The sequence below is a fragment of the Lactuca serriola genome, chromosome 1, assembly GCF_051521515.1.
Source record: "Lactuca serriola cultivar US96UC23 chromosome 1, Lser_US96UC23_V15, whole genome shotgun sequence".
Taxonomy (NCBI): Eukaryota; Viridiplantae; Streptophyta; class Magnoliopsida; order Asterales; family Asteraceae; genus Lactuca; species Lactuca serriola.
This window is the reverse complement of record NC_136408.1, coordinates 244,976,432-245,000,864: the sequence shown is the minus strand read 5'-3', so window position 1 is coordinate 245,000,864 and position 24,433 is coordinate 244,976,432. Positions and strand designations below refer to the sequence as shown.

Below are 24,433 nucleotides of genomic sequence, written 5' to 3'. Positions count from 1 at the left end.
TCTCACACTCCACTCTTTACAACACTCAAACTCTCTCTTCCTCTCTCCAAACCCATGAAATTCTCCAGCCAAGAACACCTCTCAACCTTCAAATCTTCATCTTCTAAGGTTGTTCTTCAAGGTAATCACAAAAATTCTTCATTTTCCTTCATTTTTCTTTCTTGTTTTAAAGCTTTTTCTTGTACTTCTCATTCTTCTACACCATTCTTTATGAACATTCGTGAACATATCCATGAATGTCGAGTTTGATGATGATGGTGGTAGGGTTTCACCCAAAAACAACATGCATGTTGTTTAATGGTGAAATCCAAGGACCAAAACCTACGTCAAATCCTAAAATACGGATTTTTACATGTTTTAAAGGTTCATATACCTTATGCATTCAAGTATCTCCTTTGAAAACATCACTATGACCAACATATGTCCATCCATGGTCTTCAAACCGTGATGCATGTGATGAACACAAGCTAAAGATCTTGATGATCAAAGTACATTGTTAATAGTGCATGTAAATGATTTTATTTATAAAAAAATCTAAAAATCCTTTTCAGTTCGAAATAAAATTTCCCCAGATTTCCAGTAAGATGACATGAATATCTGGAAAATCCCAAGAGTTTTTATCATTTCTTTGATTTATTAAAATTGTTACAAGAAAACAAGGGCTTAAATCATATAAAATACTTTCTAAGGTCTATAAATCCTAGATAAATTCGTGGATGACCCCTAATGTAAATGATGGCACCTCATTAAGATTCATTGATTTTTGTTACTGTTTAGTATGAATTTTGATTTTCTTTTTGTTTAGTCCCAATAAATCACAAAGCCACTTTAGAGAGTGTGAAAATGGTATCTAACGATTTTCACAGCTCTTACCAGAGGTGGAAGACTCAGAAAATATTTTTAGAATTTTTGATAATGCGTTCCTACTTTTTCCTGATTTTTGTATTTATAATGGACTAAAAACAAAAGAAATAGTTCTGCTCATCCAAAATTCATTAAAATTTACCAGAACACCTTATAATACATTAGGATGCTACCTAAAAAATTTTATGATTTTTCTATTCTGGATGCTATTTTTCTTCTATTTTCCCAAGATTAAATACACTTAAACCTATTTCTTATTATATATATATCATAAAAGCTTAAAATGTTAGGGAACAGTAAAATTTTTTCTCTTTCCTGTTTTGCCACGGAGCTTTCTTCTTTTCATTCAAACCCACACCACTTCACTTCACCTACTTTCCTCACCTGGGTTGCAATCCATGAATCAGAAGATTGATCGACGGTGGTAAGATGTTTGCGCACCACCACTAGGTACTTCGTTCTTCACCCCTCTACAAATTTACATATGTCTCCTTTAATTACATCGGTCTCAAAAAGATAAAAGAAACCCACTTTGTTTCTATGTTTTGATTTCTGCTCCATCGCTCCCTTTTTCATCTTATCCTGTTTCCATTATCATAGGGTTGTGTTCAGTACGATCTTTAGCCTTTTTTCGTAAGATCCTGAGAACGGGGGAAGAGCTCAAAGCCGAGGAGAGCCCTGTCTCCCGCTAATAGAATGCTCTTCCCACGCCTTTCACTCACTCGCTTGAGTCGGGGGAAGAGCTCAAAGTCGAGGAGAGCCCTGTGTCCCGCTGATAGAATGCTCTTGCCACGCCTTTCTCTCACTCGCTTGAGTCGGGGGAAGAACTCAAAGCCGAGGAGAGCCTTGTGTCCCGCTGATAGAATGCTCTTGCCACGCCTTTCACTCACTCGCTTGAGTCAGACTCAATCTCTTGGCGGTCTCTGTTTCTTCTTTAGGTATCTGTTGTAATTCCTCTTATAGAATCTCATGTCGGCAGCTTTCCCGCCTTCTAGATACTTCCAATCCATTAAAGGTATGATTTTGTTACTTTAAACTATATTTCATTTGGCACGCCAGATGTTTGATCTAATGTTCGATTAATATCAATTTTAAACTTGAAGAATGTTGTAGCTGGAAAAAAAAATTGTTTCGACGCTGTGACGAGAAACACATCTGATGCTACCGATCGGTCATGTATCTATCATTCTTATATGCAGAGCACAATTCATGCAGGGAAGGTAGGAATCGAGGGGCTTATGCTCCATAATTCGACTAGTTACCTGATTATATGATGGTAATAATTGCAACGCACAAGTTAATGGGTCTGTTGATAATTTGATGATCGATGCATGTTAGGTTGGAGCTACGGTGGTTCAGCTAGCTCTGCATATTAGTGAGGCTGTTGAACATCAGGTTAGTTGCAGCAGAAAACTTGGCTATTGAACATGAGGTTAATTGCAGCAGAGAAGTCGGTTCTTTTTATTCCCTTTTATAACATACAAACATCGAAGTGTTCCTTCTTTCTAATATGATAAATCAGGGAAGAATACATAGATTCATGGACAAATCTAAACGAAAGGCTTTGTTAAATGAGAGCCATGATGAATGTTTAGAAGTTGTGAATAACGACCCTTTATTGTTTCAACTTTGTATTTATTTTTTTTCTTTAGTTGATTGATTTCAACATATGGGTTGTCATTCAACCATAGATTGAAGATTGAAGCATGTAGAGGTTTCATTCGGTCATGAATGGAAGGAAGTAGGTATTTTGAAGTCAACTGGCTCATAGCAGCAAAAATGTCAACCCAATTTGTCAACTTTATCTTCACTAATATCGGAAGGATCAGCGTAAAGTTTTGTTTTTCTTTTCTCTACTCAATTTTCAATTGGGGACTAATATTTTGCTGCTTTGGTTCTAAATTTTAGGGATGGTAAGTTTGATTGAATGTTGACTGGTTTGCCCAGCAGGTGAAAAAACTCTCCAGCACCATCACTAAGAAGCAATACAATCTAAACAAAAAAAACTCATTCTTATTTTACACTTATTAGCCGAAAAATGAAAAAAAAAGTAAAGAAAAAAGCAAAAAAAAACCTTATATGCATCAAACCGTTTTTGAACCGGCTTTTTTTTAACCGGTTTCAGTAAAACCAAACCAGATTCTATAAGTTCGGATTTTTTTGGGGTTGGACCGCTTTGGAACCGAACTGATTTCCGGGTAAACCGGTTTTGACTTGATAATTATAAACTGAAAAACTATTAATACCTTTTTGTTTCCAACGTTCTTAACATCTTCATTCTGTTCATCAGCCTGAGAATGAGGAAAACCATAGAGTGGCTAAACGCCGGATTGAACGTGAAAAAGGCAGCATGTGGTTCAATATTCGTCTATGTATCTAATATTTTCCGCCCAGGTTGTCTCTATTGTCGGCCTAGCCTAAGGCATGGTCGACCTGCCCAACGGATCAAGGAGTTGTTGATAAGAATTGATATCCAGTTTGATGCAGTTTATACAGAACCCAATTTAGTTGCAACATAACAAATGATTTGTTTTTTTAAGGCCGTGATTTTTTTATTATGGGGGATTTTTTTGAGAACGCTTCTTCAAGTTCATCGCTTGTGAACTTATTTTCATTTTAGGTTTTCCGACTGCATCACAGTTTCAGTGAATTTGCTAGACCTAATTATCTTTTTATTTTTGTATTTTTTTTGTTGTGAATGTGACTTCTCCTGTTGTCTTCCTTGTGGGCAGATATATGGATTCTCATGTATCAACAAATATATTCAGCAACGTCCAAATTTTGTCTAGGTTTGATTCTTCACTGTACACCATAAAGAAAACATATGTGACTCAGTTATCAAAATTTTCATAAGCTTCTCTTAAATGTTTCCCTTAAATGCTGATGTGTCCTACATTCCAGTACTCAAAATTAAAAAAATTTATAGAGAAAGCTAATATCCATTCCTTCTGTAACTTACGTTACTGTAGAGCTATCATAGCAACTACAAGGTGCAACAGAGAAATCCCTAAAGATAACTATGCCACTGAAGAAATTTGTTTCAAAATTAAGGATTACAAGTGTCGATGAGGTAACTTTATAATTTTTGTAACTTTATTAATTATAAGTAAACGTAAGTTTTTTTTGGTTAATTATAGCATCTTTAAACTATTTTTAAGTAGCACCATACTTTACAACTAAAAAATTGTATTTGCAAGTATATGCCTCTATGTGTAAAGTAACATAAATAGAATAACTTTTCTTCCTAACCATATAAAAAGAGGATAGTCAAAATGGGTAGATGGTTAAAGAGTTTGAAAGGGAAGGGCATAACTGGAAAGTTGTGGTTTAAGTTCAAGATAAGCAAAAATTCAAGAGTTGGTGTACATTAAAGTCAAAACGGTAAAGTCTCAACTTTCACATCAAAACACCCCGAGTTCAGGAGTACAAGTTCAGGGTTCTTAGTGTAAATGAGGAAGGTCGACTCGGCGAGTCGATGGATATACTCGGCGAGTCGAGTCGCGATTCTGGTCAAGTGTTAAGTGACCGACTCGGCGAGTCGGCGGCTGGACTTGGCGAGTTGGTGCTGAACGAAAAAAAAACCCTAATCCGGGGGTTGTGCCCTATATAAATCACCTTATAACCCACCCCAGCCTCTTTTGCACTCCCTTTGACGTCCAGAAGCTTTCCCTAGCAATTTTAAACCCTAAATTGAGAGTGAGAAGGATCCAAGTGTGTTTGGAGCTTGGAGAAAAAGGATACTTGGAGCAAGAGTTGGTGGAATCATATAGGAGCGAAGTGGACCTGATTTCCTTGCTTGTTGGAATCAGATTGAAGGTAATAAGTTGTTGCCTTGACCTTGTTGTGCTTAGTTTGTTCATGGATGAAGTTTAGGGCCAGATTGTCCTATATGAGTCTCTTTTCGAGTATTGGGCTCAGATCTGTGGTTGCTACTACAGATCCATGTTGGTCTTGACTCATGAACCTGGAAAGTGATAGCTTTGGGGCTTGTTAGAGAGTGTCCTTGCCTTGAACCCCCATTTTAGTTTGATTAGAGCTTGTTGAGCCTTGCATGCACGTAAAGTTGGAAACTTTATGTGTCAATCTGGCCTTAGGAGTCCAGATCTATGTATTGGAAGCAATGGAATGGACATAGATCGTCTGAATGAAGATATTACGTATGGACTCGGTGAGTCTGGGAGATGACTCAGTGAGTCAGGCTTGATATCAGACTTGAGTCACATAGTAACTCGGCGAGTCACATGGGTAGACTCGGTGAGTTGTATGATGATGGGCAGGAACTCGACGAGTTGGAAGAACAACTCGGCGGGTATGTTGAGGATTGCCTTGGACTCAGCGAGTCTGTTCTTGGACTCGACGAGTCTGGTCATGAAGTCCTAACCTTTGCTGGTTGAGCTGTGAATCGGTGAGTTGAGGAACGACTCAGTGAGTTGGTCAGGATGGAACTCAGAGATCATTAGACTCGGCGAGTCTTGGGGTGACTCGGCGAGTTAAGTGTGTTATGAGAGTTTTCTATATAAGGGAACTCGGCAAGTCGACGGGGTGACTCGACGAGTAGAGTCAACCAGGAAGGTTGACTTTGACTTTAGATTGGACTAAGGGTTGACTAGTTTGACTTCCAAGGGTATTTTGGTAATTATTGGTGTTTATTGGTTTTGGTTATTTGGTAATGATCAGTGGTGGAGTTCGTGCTGGTGGTCGGAGCAGCATGCTCTTATTTCTTCAAGACGGCAGTTGCAGGTGAGTTATCCTCACTATATCGATAGGTTCTACGGCACCAAGGCCGACCCTTTAGTTGTTATTGTTATGGTATGCGATATGTGGTTATGATCTGTTAGATCGGAATCAGGGTAGACCGTATGTTATGCTCTTATGATCCATAGGGATTGATATGTAGTGACCTGCTAGGTCGGCACTCTAGTTACAGGAGAATTCTATGATTTATGATCAGTGTGACATATATGTTTGATGTTTATATATATGCCTGTATATGATACTATGCGCACATGGTTATTTGCTTATGGCTGGGTTGAGGCGGTCCTGCTTTGTGCTGAAGGTCAATATACCCTGTGAGCGGTCCAGGGAGACTGTAGGCCCACGTGGCAGACCAGTCATGCCGAAGGCACGGGTTAGATTCAGACAGACTGTAGGCTTGGTAGGGCGGTCCAGTTAGGCCAATGGCCCAGTATGCATGTTGATTGATTGATCATTACTGATATGGTATTGTCAGTGTCGTATTGGTATTTTGGGGGTAGCTCACTAAGCCCTTGGGCTTACAGTTTTCAGTTTATTGTTTCAGGTACTTCAGGAGATCACAGAAAGGCGAAGGCGTGACCGTACCGCTCCTCATCCTTATGTTATGATTTTGGGACACTCTGATGGAAAATGATTTGAAAACATTTTGTAAACAAAGTTATCTCGTTTTTAATTATGATTGGAAAAAGTTTAAATTTGGTGTAAATTTGATGGATGTTACAAGTTGGTATCAGAGCCTTGGTTTGAGTGAATTGGAGGAACACTTGTGTAAATCCAATCTCAAATCAAGGAGATTTTCGGAAAACAAGTTTTAAAATGGTTTTCAAAATAAAGGATGGAGGATGCAGAGGGTAAGATCAGCCGGAGCCTGTAAGTAAACCCCAAAATACCATGCAGTTATTTGATATTTTGATATGTTAGAACATCATGCTAGTGCTAGGCTAGGGATCTTCAGGAATCACATGATAGATTTGCCTGATTGCATGATGCCTATTAGCCTAGGGTTTCTTGTATGTGGAATTGACATCATAACTATGGATGTTTAGTGTATGCATCACGGCTGTGCATAATAAAGACCTTATAGCCTGAGAATGTTGATTCGGCCTTCGGGTAGGATTGGATATTCGAAAGTCTATTGGGTCCATCATTATGTGTAGCTAGCATGCAGTAGCGCTGCAGGGGAGGATGGAAGTTTCATGAATGTGTGGGTTATGAGAAGTAGGGAGATTATATGCGAGATAATTGATATTCCTCTAGATGTGAGGGTCGGGCGCATCTCTATGTTAATGATATTAGGGTGTTGTGGTGATACTTGAGACAAATATGGGTAGGTGTGGAAGGTAGTATGGGCCCGCATTATTGAAAGAACAGGACCCATACGCGTATCAAGGAAGTCACAACCCCTAGGGTTTTGTTGGGAGCTAGTTCTAGGGGTTATTATGAGGAATGCCTAATGTCTTGTGGTGTATTTCCTATATGGAGATTTCGAGACGTCTTGGGGCAGGATCCGGTTCGGGATCGAGATCAGGAGAGGGTGATCAAGATGGATCAGTACCACCCGGGGTCATTGGTCAGTTGAGTACGGATGAGTCGGAAGCCATGATTCATGAGATCCTGCATGATGAGGTTGCTGCTATGTTCCGGGCTAAGTTACCGGAGATGTTTGGGTCGGTCAAGACCGCTATGGATGAATATCTTGTCGAGCGTCATGCAGACATTGCTGAGACGGTTGCCACGACAACTTTGGCAGCTGTAACGATTGTGGGCGGAGGAACCGGTTGAGGTTTTTAGTATCGGGACCTCAAAAATACGAAGCCCCCTACTTTCGATGGAGTTCATGATCCGATTCTTGCTATGATAGGGTTGTCAGACGTGGAGGGTTGTTTCCTCTCGTGTTCATGCCCTGCGGATCAGAGGGTGGGGTGTGCTCTGATCCTTTTAAGGCTCGGGGCGAAGGATTGGTGGAGGTTGACTACGGGATCTTGTTCTAATGCGCAGCAGGCTACAGTTACTTGGGATCAGTTCCGAAAGATGTTCAACACTCGTTATGTTCCACGGGTTGAGAGAGAGAGAGATGTTGGCTCAGGAGTTCCTGGAGCTGAAGCAGGAGTCAGAGTTGGTGACGAAGATCACCAGGATGTTCATTGAGAGGGTGACGTTTTTCCTGGAGTTTGCTTCGGAGCAGGCTCAGATGTCCCGATATCGAAGTATGCTCAAGAGGGACATCAGACAATTTGTGTCCACGCAGAGGTGTCGCACCTTGATAGAGCTTCAGGAGGCCGCCAGGCGGTGGGAGTTACATATGGAGTTGTAGTTACGAGAGTAGAGGCAGGCCCCAATGCAGTCGCAGCTGGCGCCAAAACGTTCCAAAACTGTTGACTCTAGGGTTGGAGTTCAGAGCGGCCGCACCTGTGAGAAGTGCAGGAAGGGTCATGCCGTAGTTTGTAGGTCCGGTGGTGCGTGTCGCAAGTGTGGGAAGGAAGGGCACTATGCGAGGGATTTCCATCAGGCGGTCCCAGTTCAGGATTTGAGGATTTGTTATCACTTCCATCAGGTTGGACACTTGAGGGTCAACTGTCCACAGTTTGTTGCGAGACCGGTGCAGGCTCCCGCACCGGCCACTTTGAGGACTACGAGAGAAGGTTAGGGTGGAGCGGAACCTCCAAGGGCTCAGGGATACTGGAAAGGAGTGATGATTATTTTCATCTGGGGTTTTGCAACTGGAAGTGAAATGGCTAATTGATGAATTGGATTGACGTTTGGTAGGGAAAGGACTGTGCCTTCTCAATTTCTCAAGCTCAAAGGAGTGAGTAGATCTGTGACCCGGGGGCAGGTTGTTCTCCAGCATTGGGGCCAGCTGGTTGCGGAGGTTTGCAGGTAGGTCGACTTGGCATAAGTAAATGTGGAGTCCGGTTTGCCTTGGATCTCTTGCATCGTACGGTAAGGATCGATTGTACAATCTATTGCACAATGGGAGTGTAGATTATGTCTTGGGAGTAGTTGTAGCCCAGTTTAGGGCAGAGGTTGATTCAGCTGCTGCAGTTCAGCTACGAATGTTTGAGCTGAAAATTAGGTCAGGGTGTGAACCCTGAAGAGACTGATTCTAGTGCCTGGGAGCGGGAAGTTTATTGGAACACCTTTGGAAAAAGGGGTATTATAGGGGAAGTCCGCGGGTAGTGTTGATGGGTTTTATGCATAAGAACATTCCTATGTGCTCATATAAACCCTAATGCTTTGATCTAGGTTACTCTATTGAACATGCTTTGATTCCAAAACTTACAAACCCTAATCTAGCATGCAAATAACAAAAACAACATATAGAATCAGATCTAGATGTTAACCTCTTCTAATGTTGTCTTAGATCTTCTTCTCTTCTTCTCTTGAGCTTAGAGTCACAAATGCAACTCCTCTAATGGTACACAAACCCCACAAGCAAGAAGGTAATATGAGAGAGGGTGAGAGAAGCTAGAAATCGGCCTAGGGTTGTCTTAGAATCAAGTGGTTGCCGATTTCAATGCCCTAGGGGTCTTATTTATAGTTACAGACTACTAGGGTTTCATTCTAAACCCTAATGGACAACCTAGCCACCAAGCAGCCCAATGAACCTTCTGGAATAAGGCCTTGGACGAAAATATGATGGATACCCATCATAATTTCGTTCCCCTTAAGTCCATTAGGTTTCCTTAACCCAAAACTCAACTATCATACATTTGACAGTTTATACCCCTTTATTCAATTAATCTCTTTCGGTCACCAAATTAATTCCTAATTAATTTATGACCAATACTAATTAAATAAATATGATTTCTCCTTTAATATATTATTCTTATAATATATTAATAAATCATAATATTCTCTCTTTCTCCTTAAATTACCTTGTCAAGTTGCTTTGGAGAAGGCAACCCAAAAGGACCATGCACAACCGGGTCAAGTACATACCAAATATAGTTACGGGCTTAGACACTATTCCAATAGTCTCCCACTTGGATAAGTCTAGTAACTATATCTCACATACGACTTCAAAATCCGATTCGCAATCGTAGCTCTTATACTTCGCTGTCAACTCCGATCAACTTGTCCTTTAGATAAGCGATCGTACAAGCATCTATTCTGGATATCATGCTCACAATGCTTGTTGTCCAACATTTGTTCCTTGATTTCCGATTTGTTTGACATAGAATTTAGTTGAACACATCAACTTTATTCTGACTGGGCCCGACACATAAGTCAAAACAAATCACCAAGTGGCCAAGATATCACTTTTATTCTCATAGAACAAAAGGAACAAATCAACTTCGACTCATATGCATCCATTATTCACTAACTGAATCACACACAATAATGCATTTTATAACATAAAGTTACTGATGCGTTTACACATTATCATTGTATAACCAACCAGCAAACAACAACCATATATCTAAGTTTTAAGACTATATGATGTTATCGCTTTGCCATCACTTAATGGTAAAATACCACGAAGTGACACAACATACTCGGGTTTATTCCAATGCTCAAATCATACTCATAAGCACTCATGAACTTTGCAGCAAACCTTTGCTATGTCCAAAACCTTTTAGACAATCTACAAACAATTCATGACAGTCTTCATTCATATCTACTTCCAAAATATGACCAACTGTGGACCTTTTGAATAATCTTATCATTCAGGAAGTCAAAACATGCAAAATGGAAACAATAGATAAATAACCAACACAAGATTGTAGCTTTACTCATAAATAACACAATTTTATTTATTCATCAAATGTCAAGTACAAACTATCTATTACACGTTTCCTATCTAATCCAAACTCATATCATCCCTCAGCCCAATGCTCCTAGCGTGCTGCAAGTGTTTGAACCTACTCAGTCCCTTCGTAAGGGGATCTGCTGGGTTTTTTTCTGATGATACCCTCTTTACAACGAGGAGTACCTCTTCTACCCGATGTCTGATAAAATGGTATTTTCTGTCAATATGTCGAGATCTGCCAAGATCTCTCGGTTCCTTGGTCAAGGAAACCGCCCCTTCATTATCACATAAAATTTCCATCGACTCCTTTATGGATGGCACAAATCCAAGGTCTCCAATGAAGTTCTTCAACCATATTTTAACATCCGAAATTTCAGGTATTATATTTATTCGTTGAATTTCAAGTTTTCTGGAAGAACTCGGTGAGTTGATGCGTAGACTCGCCGAGTAGAGACGTGAATCATTATCCGGGTGGATGGATGGACTCGGCGAGTCGCCCCAAGGACTCGGCGAGTCCATGCTGTTTAATGAAACCCTAATTCCTCGGGTTTGGGCCTATTTAAAGGGCCTTATGGCCGTCATTTGCGGCTACCAGAGCCCAGAGAGAAACCCTAAGCGGGCTAGAGCGTTTGTGAGAGGAAAGGAGTCATTTCTTGATCATTGTTAGTGTTTTTGCAAATAGAAGAGGACCAAGACAAGAGGAGGCTGAAGAGGGTGCTAATCTAGTGATTCCAGGGCTCAGAGACTTCATTTTGAGGTATTCATTCGACCCTTCTTCAGTTTATGGTGTAATTCTTAGAGTGAGGGCTTTTTAGCCCCTTTAGAGAATGGTTATATGGATTAATTGGTCCCCTCTCATGATGGTGTTGTAGATCTGGACCCAAAGAGGTCCAGAGACCCTTTTCCCTTGAGCTTAATGCGTGTTAATGGGGGTTATGAGCTTAGGATGTCATTTTAGAGGTCATATCTTCAAATAAGGCCTTTGAGCCTTTGCATGAGCACCAAGATGTTAGCTTTACGTGATTATAATGCTTTGGGAAGCTGGATCTACGGTTTAGAGGAGCGGATCTGACCTCAGGAGGTCAGTTCAGCTTGAGGATGGCATGAACTCGCCGAGTCCAATAGCCGACTCGACGAGTAAGACGGGGGTTTTCCCGATAATCACACAGTTGGTGACTCACTGAGTTGGGGAAGTGACTCGGTGAGTTAGAGGGAATCTAGAGGACAGAGTGCAGGATGGTACTCGCCGACTCAGGAGCCGGACTCGGCGAGTTGGGTCGGGACATTTCACAGATTGTGATCAGTGATGATTTGCAGAGTTGAGGATTGACTCAGTAAGTCGAATGAGGACTAGGAGAGTGAAGAAAACGTGTGGACTCGCCGAGTCACAGTTGTCCACTCGGCGAGTTTGGTCAAGGTTGACCGTTGACTTCATTGACTTTAGGGTTAGTAAATGTTTGGAACTTAGAGTCATTGGAAGGGTAGGATAGTCTTTTACCCTTCCTAGAGGATGTATAAAGAGAGAGAGAGAGATTAGCCTAGCCCTGAGTGTTGTATTAATTTGAGTATTTATTTCATGTGATTAGGCAGGGGCTACACCAGAGTTTACCGAGTCAGAGATTTACTGAGATATCCGAGGTGAGTCTTCTCACTATACTTTACCTTGAGTAGGTAATCGGAGTTATGTGATACAGTGTTTGTATGCTATATATGTGTTATGTGTTGCACTGCATTATTCTATGTGATTTATGTTGTTCATGTTTACAGAGTTAGAACCTGAAGGCTCACAGAGATAGAACCTGAGGGTTCACAGATTTTGGGTGCACGGACCCACAGAGTTATAGCCTCGAGTGGCTAATATGTGTTATATATGGTATTTTGGAGAACTCACTAACCTTTGTGCTTACAGTGTTTCGTGTTATGTGTTTCAGGTACTAGTGAGGATCGCGGGAAGGCGCCGACTTGATCAGTACACACACGGGATTTTTATGTTATCAGATCTTGGGATTGATATATGTTATGAATTGAGTTTTAAACAATGATGTTTTTTGTAAATAATAAATGAATTATGTTTTTATAAAATGCGAAAAATTGTTTTGAAATTTACGGTGTTACAAGTTGGTATCAGAGCCTTGGTTTGAGGGATTCGAGTACACCTTCGGGCGTATTTGAACTCAAACTGAGGATTTGAGAAATATTTTCAAAAGAGAACCAAGTTTTCGAAAAAGAGTAAAAGATTTTTGGAAAACACAGAGCAGAGTCATGTGTACGATCAGTCAGCGCCCAAACGGTGATTTCCCAAAATACCCTTATGTTATATGCTTATAAGATTGATATGATTTATTCTCGTGCTAGAGTGGGCTAGGTATTCCTATTAGGACTAGAGTGGCCTGATTTGTGATGCCTTAGCCTAGGGGGAGGTGAGCTGCTATGAGATGCTTGAGAGTGAGTAGGTAGCAGTGAGGAGCTTATGAGAGATCTGTTAGAGAGTGGATTATGCATAATAGAGTACTTGGGACATGGGATCCTAGGAGGAGGACTTGGGGTGTATACTGACGTGGTGTGGACGGTAATATTTGGCCCGTACTACTGAAAACACCGGGGCGGTGTACAGTTCAAGTAAGAATCTTCGGGATGCCAGGGATCAAGGAGGGATGAGTTATCAAGTGCGAGTATGCTCGAGTGAGTTTCTAATATATCGTATGTTGTATTTCAGAGGTAGATCATGGTGAGGACACGTCATGCGCCAGAGAGCAGCGGGACTAGTGATGAGGAGATCCGCCGGATCATCCATGAGGAGGTGGCTGCGGCCATCAGAGCAGAGATACCAGAGATGTCCGGGTCTATTAAGACCATGCTGATTGAGACTTTTGACGAGTGTTATGCCGCTCTTTCTGAGGCTGCTGTTGCAGCGGCCACCGCAGCCATCGCTGCTACTAGGCCGTAGGGGGGTGACTCGTTGTTGTTCAGGGAGTTCAGCAACACGAAGCCACCAGAGTTTGATGGGACGCAGGATCCGATTGCAGCGATGAGATGGGTATCTGACATTGAGGGGTGTTTCTATACATGCTCGTGCCCAGAGCACTTGAGGGTTCGGTTTGCGCTGAACCAGCTTCGCCTGGGGGCGAAGGACTGGTGGAAGTTCACGACAGCACAATATTCTCCAGCAGAGCTTGCTGCGGTGACCTAAGAGAGGTTCACCGCCATGTTTCGTGATGAGTATGTTCCCTCGGTGGAACGGGATCGGTTGGCACAGGAGTTTTTGACCCTCAAGCAGGGTACAAAATCTATTACGGTTATTATCAGGATGTTTCATGAGAGGGCGATGTTCTGCCCTGAACACGTGTCTACTGAGCAGGCACGTATGAGCCGTTATTTGAGTATTTTAAGGAGAGATATTCGGGAGTTCATGGCGAAATCCTCATACCGGAAATTTGTCGAGCTTCAGGAAAATGCCCAGAAGAGGGAGATCGAGCTAGAGACTCAGGCTAGGGAGGAGGCGGAGACTCAGGGGAGGGATCGGCGACCATCACAGTCCCAGCTGGTAGCCAAGCAGGCCAAGCCCGCTGATTCAAGAGCAGGGAGCCAGAAGGGCCGCACCTGTGGAAAGTGCAGCAAGGGTCATGATGGAGTTTGTAGAGCTGGATCTTGCTACAAGTGTGGCAAGGAGGGGCATATGGCCAAGGACTGACCCAAGGGGTTTGCAGTGTGTTTTCAGTGCAACCGGATCGGACACCGGAACGCCGAGTGTCCGCTACTGTGAGGGTCAGCACAGGGAGCTTCTCAGGGGTCTGCCCCTGTTGCTGTTAGAGCTTCTGATAGTCGGCCGGTGAAGACGGAGACGCCGAAGGCTCGGGAGAGAGCGTTCCAGTTGACTGCGGAAGAGGTCCGCGCAGCGCCCGATGTCATGGCTGGTATGTATTCTTTCATGTATTTATTTTAACGTTTGAGATTTTGTGCTTATATTATGATATGCTTAGGTACTTTTCTTGTGAGTTCTGTACCTGCTTTGGTGTTATTTGACTCGGGTGCGAGTCGATCTTTTATATCGTTGGCTTTTAGTCAGCACATCAGTATTAGTCGGGAGGCATTGAGTCGACCTCTGAGAGTCTCCATCGCCGACGAGAGAGCAGTGTTTGCCACGGAGGTGATTCGAGGACGTGTACTCGAGATTTTTGGTGTGAAGTTTCCCATTGATTTGGTCCCGATTGCGATGGGGGACGTCTGTGTTATCGTAGTCATGGATTGTTTGAGTAGATTTGGAGCAGTTATTGATTGCGAGCGGCAGCTGGTGACTATACGAGACCCAAGTGGGGCAGTTCTTACGGTGTACGGCGAGGGTACCCGTCCCGATTCAGCGTTTTGTTCGGCAGCTAGAGCGAGGCAGAGTCTACAACAGAGTTGTAGTGGTTTTGTAGCGTATATGATGGATACGAGATTTGGTGCAGAGAGACTGAGTACGGTTGAGGAGGTTCCGATAGTGCGTGAATTCTTGGATGTCTTTCCTGAGGAGTTACCGGGTGTGCCTCCCGAGAGGCAGGTTGAGCTTCGCATTGATTTGATTCCAGGGGCAGCACCTATTGCCAAGGCGCCCTATCGCCTTGCACCTCCAAAGATGCAGGAGTTATCCTCGCAGCTTCAGGAGCTGCTGGGGATGGGGTTTATATGGCCGAGCAGCTCGCTGTGGGGAGCACCGATCCTTTTCGTAAAGAAAAAGGATGGTTCGCACCGAATGTGCATAGATTATCAAGAGCTGAACAAGTTAACGGTCAAGAACCATTATCCTTTGCCGAGGATCGACGATTTGTTCGATCAGCTGCAGGGAGCGTCTTGGTTTTCCAAGATTGATCTGAGATCTGGATATCATCAGATGAGGGTGCGCGAGGAGGATATCCAGAAGAACGCATTCAGGACTCGTTATGGGCATTACGAGTTCGTGGTAATGCCATTCGGGCTCACCAATGCGCCTGTATCGTTCATAGATCTCATGAACAGGGTATGCAGACCGATGCTAGATCGATCAGTGATTGTGTTCATTGATGACATTTTGGTGTATTCGAGATCCAGGGAGCAGCATGAGGAGCATTTGCGAGAAATCCTCGGTATGCTGAGATCGGAGAGGCTTTACGCCAAATTCTCCAAGTGTGATTTTTGGTTACGAGAGGTGCAGTTCCTTGGTCACCTCATTAACCAAAAGGGGATTTTGGTCGATCCTGCCAAGATCGAGGCGGTGATGAGTTGGGAGGTGCCGAAATCTCCTTCTGAGACTAGGAGTTTTTTAGGGTTGGCCGGCTATTATCGGAGGTTCATTAGGGATTTCTCCAAGATTGATGTTCCTCTCACCGGGTTGACCCGGAAGGGTGTGGTGTTCAGCTGGGGCCCAGAGCAGCAGGCCTCATTTGAGACTCTTTGCCAGAGATTGTGCGAAGCCCCGATGTTGGCTCTTCTAGAGGGAATGGAGGACTTCGTCGTGTATTGTGATGCATCGATATTTGGGTTGGGCGCGGTGTTGATGCAAAGGGGGCATGTGATCGCGTACGCATCGAGGCAGCTGAAGCCCCATGAGGCAAGGTATCCCACCCACGATCTAGAGTTGGGGGCTATGGTGTTCGCCCTCAAGATTTGGCGCCATTATCTATATGGGGTTCGGTGTACGATATACACGGATCACAAGAGGTTGAAGTATTTGATGGATCGGCCAAACTTGAACATGCGTCAGAGGAGATGGTTGGATGTAGTAAAGGATTATGATTGCGAGATCCTGTACCACCCGGGCAAGGCTAATGTAGTAGCCGACGCCCTGAGTCGTAGGGAAGAGAGCGCCCCGATTCGGGATATTTGTATGAAATTAATGGTGATGACTCCGGTGTTGGACACCATCAGAGGGGCCCATGCTGAGGCAGTGAGACCAGAGAACCGTAAGAGCGAGTTATCGGACAGGTGTCAGAGTTCGTGACCGATAGCAGAGGGCTTATGACCTTCCAGGGTCGGATTTGGGTACCGTTTGTTGGAGGAACGCGTACCATCTTGATGGAGGAGGCGCATAGATCGAGATTCTCGATCCATCCCGGGGCCACTAAGATGTTTTTGGATCTTAAAAGGGAGTATTGGTGGCCCTATATGAAGAGAGATGTAGTGTGTGTAACATCCCGAAATAACAAGAGTAGAGTTGAAGGGCTAAAAGAGTAAGTTGTGAAAGAGTGACTCGGCGAATCCATGGATGGACTCGGCGAGTAGAGTCGCGACTGGGTCGCGTGCTAAGTAGCCGACTCGGCGAGTCAGTGAGTAGGACTCGGCGAGTAGGCGCTGATTGGAGAAAACCCTAATTCCCAGGGTTGAGCCCTATATAAAGAACATTGTGTTTTCCTCCCAGCCTCCAGAAAACCCTAAATCGCGGAGAAGCACCATTGTTGAGTGGATTGGAGCTTGGAGAAGTAATTGTTGAAGGAATTTTGGGAGATTGAAGGCTTCGAGCAAGGGGCTTCGCTTGGGTTCGAATTACATTGCAGTTGGGGCATCTCTTGGAGGTAATATCTCGTTCTTGGGCTGTTGTTATGTTGTTTCTTCATTTTGGGAATTGTGGGAACTTGTCTATGGATGTAATTGCAAGTCTAGAGGTTAGATCTGAGGTTGCTACCTCAGATCTGGAATGGAGAAGGATCAGAGAGCATGAAAGTCCCTGTGTTGGAGTGTTTTGTGGAGCCATCATGTCCCCAAACCCTAGCCCAATATGCAAATGGCCTAGATCTCTTTGGATTCATGTAAAGTTTGCCACTTTACGTGATGGATGAGTGGTAGGAGGCTAGATCTATGTTTTGGAGCAATTGCATGGCCTGGAATGCTTCTGAATGGATTAAGACCGGTGGTACTCGGCGAGTCACATGGGTGTACTCGACGAGTTGCTTGAAGATGAGCTCGAACTCGACTAGTTGGAAGAACAACTTGGCGAGTTGGATGAAGATGGCCTGGAACTTGGCGAGTGGTATGAACAACTCGGCAAGTAGGTTGATGATAGCCTTAGACTCGGTGAGTCTGTTCTTGAACTCGGCGAGTCTTGTCGAAGGGTCCCGATATTCTCTGGTTGAGTCGAGAATCGGTGAGTCAAGGGATGACTCGGTGAGTTGTGTGCAAGTGGACTTAGAGTTGTTGGACTCGGCGAGTCTCGGGGTGACTCGGCGAGTTAGGTCGCGGATTGAGTGAAGTCCCGATTATAGGAACTCGGTGAGTCATAGGGTTGACTCGGCGAGTAGGGTCAGTCAGGGGTTGACTTTGACTGAGGACTTGATTTTTGACCAAGGGTTGACCGTTGACTTTTAGGGTTTGGTCAGCGATGTGGCCTTTAGGCCAAGAGAGGGGTAAAACAGTCTTTTAACCTTAAGAGGGTGCCATGAGAGGATTGATTCTAGTCTCGAGAGTTATATTCATGAGAGTATTTGCCTTACGTGTTAGGCGGTGGCGAGTTCGAGATTTAAGTGTGGGGATATCTGCTTTCTGCTTGCGAGGTGAGTCTTCTCACTATACTTTACCTTGAGTAGGTAACCAGAGTTATATGACAGAGTATTTGTATGCTATGTATGTTATGTGTTGTACTGCAATTATTTCTATGTGATTTATGATGTGCATGTTTACAGAGTTGGAACCGAAGGGTTCCTAGAGTTAGAACCGGAAGGTTCACAGAGTTAGAACCTAAGGGTTCACAGAGTTTGGGTGCACGGACCCATAGAGTTATAGCCTCGAGCAGCTAATATGTGTTATGTGTGTGGTATTTTGGGGAACTCACTAAGCTTCGTGCTTACAGTGTTTTGTGTGATGTTTTTCAGGTTTCTTTCAGTATCACGGGACGGCACCGGCTTGATTGTACACACCAGAGAAAGAGTCATGTTTTGGAGGATCCTGGTTTTCTATACAAGCGAAAATGGAGTTATGTTTTGTAAATGAGATTTTAAACAAGTGTTTCTAAGAATTAAAACGTTTATTTTTAAATGAAAATTTTGTTTGAAATTTTCGGTGTTACAAGTTGGTATCAGAGCCTTGGTTTGAGGGATTCGGATGCGCCTTCGGGTAATTCTGGACTCAAACTGAGGAAGTAAGAAAAGTTTTCAAAGAAATAATTTTCTAAAGCGAATAAGAGTTCAAAGAGAAAACGAGAAAGAGCAGTGTGTACAGTCAGCCAGAGCCCAAACGGTGATTTCCCAAAATACCCTTACTTTTGTGTTATGAGATATTTATGATGCACTTTATGAGATATTATTCCATGCTAGAGACAGGCTTGGTATTCCATATCTTAGGACTAGAGTGGCCTGATTTGTGATGCCTTAGCCTAGGAATTACTGTGATATGTGATGTGCTTTTGAGTATGTGATGAGTGAGAATATTTGATTGGAATCCTTTAGGGGATTTAAGTAGAGGAGTAATCTAGGGGAGATACCTAGGTGAGTACTGTGGTACTTGGAGAAAGAATAGTTAGAGCTCGCGAGGGGAAGAGTTACAGAGTTCGGTGGTACTTCCGAGGATGAGCAGAGCAAACGGAGTTATCACCCAGAGTGAGTCATATATATTCTTCGATGCTCGAATGCTGCTTGCTTCGTGCTTTGTGGAACTCTCGATGATGGGAGTCAGCTACCAAGCGAATATGACGATATTCAGGAGGTAGATGGCTGGCATCATTAGGAGCTCTTCAGCAGCTGATGGCAGAGAAGTGTGGGAATCTGAGAAGATCCTAGGGAGTAACCTTAGCCAGATGAGTGCACTGGCAGGGTAGAGAATTTCGCTGGGGAGCGAGTTCGCGACGGAATTGGTGAACGAGAAGGTCGAGCAGCTACTTAGGAGCTCCGAGATAGTCCGTGTGGAAAGTATGGGTAGATGTGGCAGGTAGTATGGGCCCGTACTACTGAAAGCAGAGGACCCATACTTACAGGGAGTATTATGAAGGTTCTAATGAGCGTATTAAGGAGTGATGTTATGGTTCGAGTACCATACATCGGAGCAGATTGAGGAGTGATGTTATGGTTCGAGTACCATACATTGGAGCGGATTGAGGAGTGATGTTATGGTTGAGTACCATACATCGGAGCAGATTGAGGAGTGATGTTATGGTTCGAGTATCATACATCGGAGCAGATGGAGGAGTGATGCTATGGTTCGGGTACCACACACCGAAGCATATTGAGAAGAGATGCCATGGGATGAGTACCATGGTTCGTAGTGAATGATGCTTGTGATTCTCTGGTTATCCGGTCACAATTGATGAGGTAGAGATTGGATGCTATGGGTTTTAGGCCTGTAGGCCATGATTGAGTTTGGAGAGGCATCCCTCGAGAGGGAAGTCGAGAGCCTATCAGAGTATTTTGGTAAGGAGTTAGAGGGAGAGGAGAATTTCGGTCTGAGTTGAGCAATCAATCGATAGAGGAGAGGTCACCTTCAATGTGAGTGGTGCTATTTATGTTCGTGTGCGGAACATGAGAGGCCTGATGTTTTAGTTTTGGGGTTTGGGGGTAAACCCTATAGGTCGTTATTGATGATGATTTCTCCCAGAGTATCAGGTAGCATGTGTGCCGCGAGGCAGTGATTTATCATGAGCAGATAGTCGGTTGGGACTGAGATAGTCGAGGACCACACTACACCTATTTGAGTATAGTAGGATGTATTGTAGTGGTATCAGTGGGGAGTTCAGACGAGTTTAGCAGTGCAGAGAGCTTTCTATCTATGTTGGGTGTTGAATATGGGAGTGGGTCCCTGTTCTTGGGATGATCCCGGTGTGGGAGCGATGTTTGAAGAGTTGAGGTGAGGGGTATGATGATTTTGTGGTTCGGTCTATGAACCAGGGATGTTATTGAGCAGTTGAGTTGTTTGGTACTAGATTGGTACGAGATTTGGAACGACTAGAGGCAGTCGTGGCGAGAAGTTCTTGAGGAGTTCATCTGAGGATCAGAGTTATGAGATCGATTAATTTCCTTAAAGGGGATTATCGGGTGTTGCGTAGCACTTTCCAGGGGCAGGTGCGTTATTGCTGGTGGAAATAGTTCGTGAGGTTGTTGATGTGTCAGATAGTGATGGTTCGAACCCTAAGTGGGGGAGAACCGGGTGGTTTATTGAGAGAACCAGAGATTTGTGCAAGAGCGGTTAGGGGTTGGATGCAGAACCTGCGGCTTGAATTCATGAGATCAGGGTCATTGGTGATTAAGGAAAGGTGCAAGGCGAGATAATGCATGTGATATATGTCTAAGAGAAGGATGGGTGTCTCCACGACGGGTGGTCAATGATCAGGAATCTGATGGTGGTCAGAGTCGTCTCGAGTGGAAGGCTCGTAATGATGGTATGGGCAGTTGAGAACTTCTGGGTTGAGATATGGGTAGCCGATTATCGAGTAGCCAATTCCCGGGCTAGGATGTGTATTCCTGCTTGAATTTTTGAGCAGTAATGGAAAGGGTTTCAGAGGATCATCAGTGTGTTCTGAAGGGTTAGCACCTTCCTTGCATTCCAACTGAGTGTTTGGATGCACTGAAGTTGCGCATCGTGTGATATCAGAAATTATTATGGGATTCAGAGGAAATGTATTGTCGTGAGTGTATGGTATTAGGAGTAAGGGAATCAGTGGATGTGGCAGGATCTTGTGATGTTCTGTTGGGATATTCCGAGGTATCCGGGTATGATACCTTTATTTTGGAGTTACTCGTAAATCTTGAGTTGAAACGATTTGTGGTGTATCAGGTATCTACGGATCTAGTGGGAGCCCTTCGAGTATGGGCATCCAGGGAGATTATTAAGAGAGTGGATCTTTGCAAGGGTGGGCATTTTGATATGTCGATTGCTTCCAGAGTCTGGAATGTGTATTCGAGTCGAGTATGGGTAGCTACCTGTGATAGTCTACGGAGCATGAGCTAGTGGAGTTAGAGGGTGTTATGATACTGCGGGGAGCCGTAGTACTCACTAGTCAGAGGGTGTTGTGATACTGCGGGGAGCCGTAGTACTCACTAGTCAGAGGGTGTTGTGATACTGCGGGGAGCCGTAGTACTTACTAGTCAGAGGGTGTTGTGATACTGCGAGGAGCCGTAGTACTCACTAGTCAGCAGGTGTTGTGATACTGCGGGGAGCCGTAGTACTCACTAGTCAGAGAGTGTTGTGATACTGCGGGGAGCCGTAGTACTCACTAGTCAGAGAGTGTTGTGGTACTGCGGGGAGCCGTAGTACTCACTAGTTAGAGGGTATTGTGATAATGCGGGGAGCCGTAGTACTCACTAGATGGCAAGAGAATGTGATGATGGAATGATCTCCGATCAGTGTATGATGTGGAAGAGTTTTGGGCTTGAGTATCCCTAGTATTGAGTTCTGGAGCCTGGGGTCACCGTCTCTGTCGGGAGATGCGGCGAGATGCGCAAGGGATATGCGCAGCAGAAACCAGAGATCAGAGTTGAGGCGATCCTCGGTTGGATTATATTTTCTCGCATGAGGAAAATAGAATTTTGTGACTTGCGCGTCCCTGGGCCGGGATAGTGGTCACGGGGAGGAAGTTAGTGGGTTATTTGGATCATGATATGGGTGCCCTTTGGAGGCTCAGCTGTGGAGTCAAAAGCTGACCTGGTGCTCAGTCTCGAAGAGGGATATGAGAAATGAGCTAGAGCTTATCATGATGATGTCTGAGGACACTTCAGAGCGAGCGAGCGATTCAGACGCTCGAAGACATGCTTCGGGCATGTGTATTAAATCTCGGAGGGTGTTGCGGCACGTATTTATCTTTGGTTGAGTTATCCTATATCAACAGCCATCTTTAGTGCATTAGTATGCCACCCTTTGAGCTGTTGTGTGGGAGGAGGTGTCGGACCCTCATTCGTTGGGGAGATGTAGCGCATGGACCCGAGGGCCCTTACGAGCAGATCCATAGCATGTGTGATACATGGATTAGTGGCAAGGTTGGCTAGTGGATTTCCCTGGGTAGGTAAGGTACTCGGCTCATATCAGCTATCTCTGCCTCTGTACTCGGGTTTTGAGTCTTACTCAGCTTGGTATTACTTTGGATTGGCAACTCCCCTTTCTTGGAAATTTCCATACTAAAACGCTTTAGTACCTTATCCAAGTATGCATTCAGACTGAGTCCTATCAGTCTCTTTTCCCCGTTTCTTACTATTCTTGTTCCTAGAATATATGTAGCCTCTCCGAGGTCCTTCATAGCGAAACATTTCCCAAGCCAGGCCTTGACCTCCTGCAAGGTTGAGACATTGTTTCCTATGAGCAGTATGTCATCAACATACAATATGAGGAAGCTCACTATACTCCAAGTGGCTTTCACATACACACAAGATTCATCTTCGCTTCGCAGAAAGCCAAACTCTTTAACCTTCTCATCAAAACAAAGATTCCATCTGCGAGACGCTTGTTTCAATCCATCAATGGATTTCTCAAGCTTGCATACTCTATTTGGATGCTTCGCATCGACAAAACCCTCTGGCTGATTCATGTAAACATCCTCAGCCAACTTTCCATTAAGGAAAGCGGTTTTCATGTCCATCTGCCATATTTCATAATCATGAAGCGCAGCTATCGCAAGCATTATGCTAATAGACTATATCTTCACAACTAGTGAGAAGGTCTCATCATACTCAACTCCGGGAGTTTGAGTAAAGCCCTTCGCAACCAATCGCGCTTTATAAGTATGCACTTTCCCATCCATGTCCGTCTTCTTCTTGAAGATCCACTTGCACCCGACTGTCTTGCGACCCGATACATTATCAACCAAATTCCAAACTTGGTTGTCGTACATGGACTGAATCTCGCTGTCCATCGCCTCTTTCCATTTAGCAGACTTCGGGCCTGCCATGGCTTCCTTATAGCTGCTAGGTTCATCCAAATTTACTAGTGTACTATCACTAATAAATGTATCCCCTTCGGTAGTAATATGAAATCCATACAACTGGGGTGGAACACTAGCCCTAGTGGAACGTCGAAGAGGTAAGGACTCGTCAACAGGTTCAACAGGAGTTTCCTCCTCAAGTTGAGTGCCAGTGTTAGAGGCTCCTTCATTGCTTTGATCTTGAATCTCTTCAAGTTCAATTTGCCTCCCACTATCTTCTTGGCTTATCAATTCACTTTCTCGGAAAACTCCTCTTCTAGCAACGAAGACAACATTGTCACTCGGTCTATAGAAAAGATAGCCAAAAAGACTTCTGCGGATAGCCGATGAAATAACACTTCTCACTACGAGGTTCTAACTTGTCGTGATTCTCTCGTCTTACGAAAGTCTCGCAACCCCAAACCTTGATATGTGCCAACGAGGGAGCCTTCCCTATCCACATCTCGTGAGGAGTCTTGGAAACTAGGGGTGTTCATTTGGATGGATCGGTTTGATCTGATCCAATCAAGTGAATCCAATTTGATTTTGGTTTTCAAAACATGGATCCGAATAGTCCAATCTAAATTCAAATCCGATCCGATCCGATCCAATTACAATTCGGTTTGATCGGTTTTTATAATTCGGTTTTCAAAAAACGAAACATTTTAAAATGATATATAATTATAATATTACCCAACTTTACAAAAGAACCAAAAACAAATTATTTAGTTGCATTTTGAAATTTTTAAAAAACTACTAAGAAGATATATTATAGTTAAATATTTTATACATAGAAAACTTTTGAGAGAAAATACATATTAATGTTTTTTTTTATCGAGTGAAACGTTTTGAACCTATTTGAAAAAATAAGTTACCAAATTAATAAATAACTATGGATATATATTATAAATAGATAAATAATAAATGTTTATTCGGTTTTTTTGGATTATTCGGTTCTTATTTTATAAACCAAAACCAATCCGATATCCAAAATAATAATTCGGTTTTGTTAAAAACCAATCCAAGAATCCGAAAATCCGAACCAAATAGTCCACTCAAAATTGTCCAATTGGATAATTCGGTTTTATCCGAATAGTGAACAGTCCTATTGGAAACCTTCTTGGTGGGAAATAAGTTAAGGATATGGGTGGCAGTCTCTAAGGCATACCCCCAGAAAGCTATTGGTAACGAAGTCCGACTCATCATACAACGAACCATGTCTAACAAGGTTCTATTAC

At 43.5% G+C, this 24,433-nt stretch overlaps 1 long non-coding RNA gene across 1 annotated transcript in view; it reads left to right on the top strand.

The window, feature by feature from the left end:
* The first annotated feature begins 3,430 nt into the window (after positions 1–3,430).
* The window catches only part of LOC145072896 (uncharacterized), a 44,084-nt gene continuing 23,081 nt past the window's right edge, over positions 3,431–24,433 (top strand). The window contains exons 1-3 of the long non-coding RNA XR_013691189.1: positions 3,431–3,653; positions 3,834–3,934; positions 4,125–4,245. This is a non-coding gene — a long non-coding RNA (uncharacterized LOC145072896). The remainder of the gene's footprint in view (positions 3,654–3,833; positions 3,935–4,124; positions 4,246–24,433) is intronic.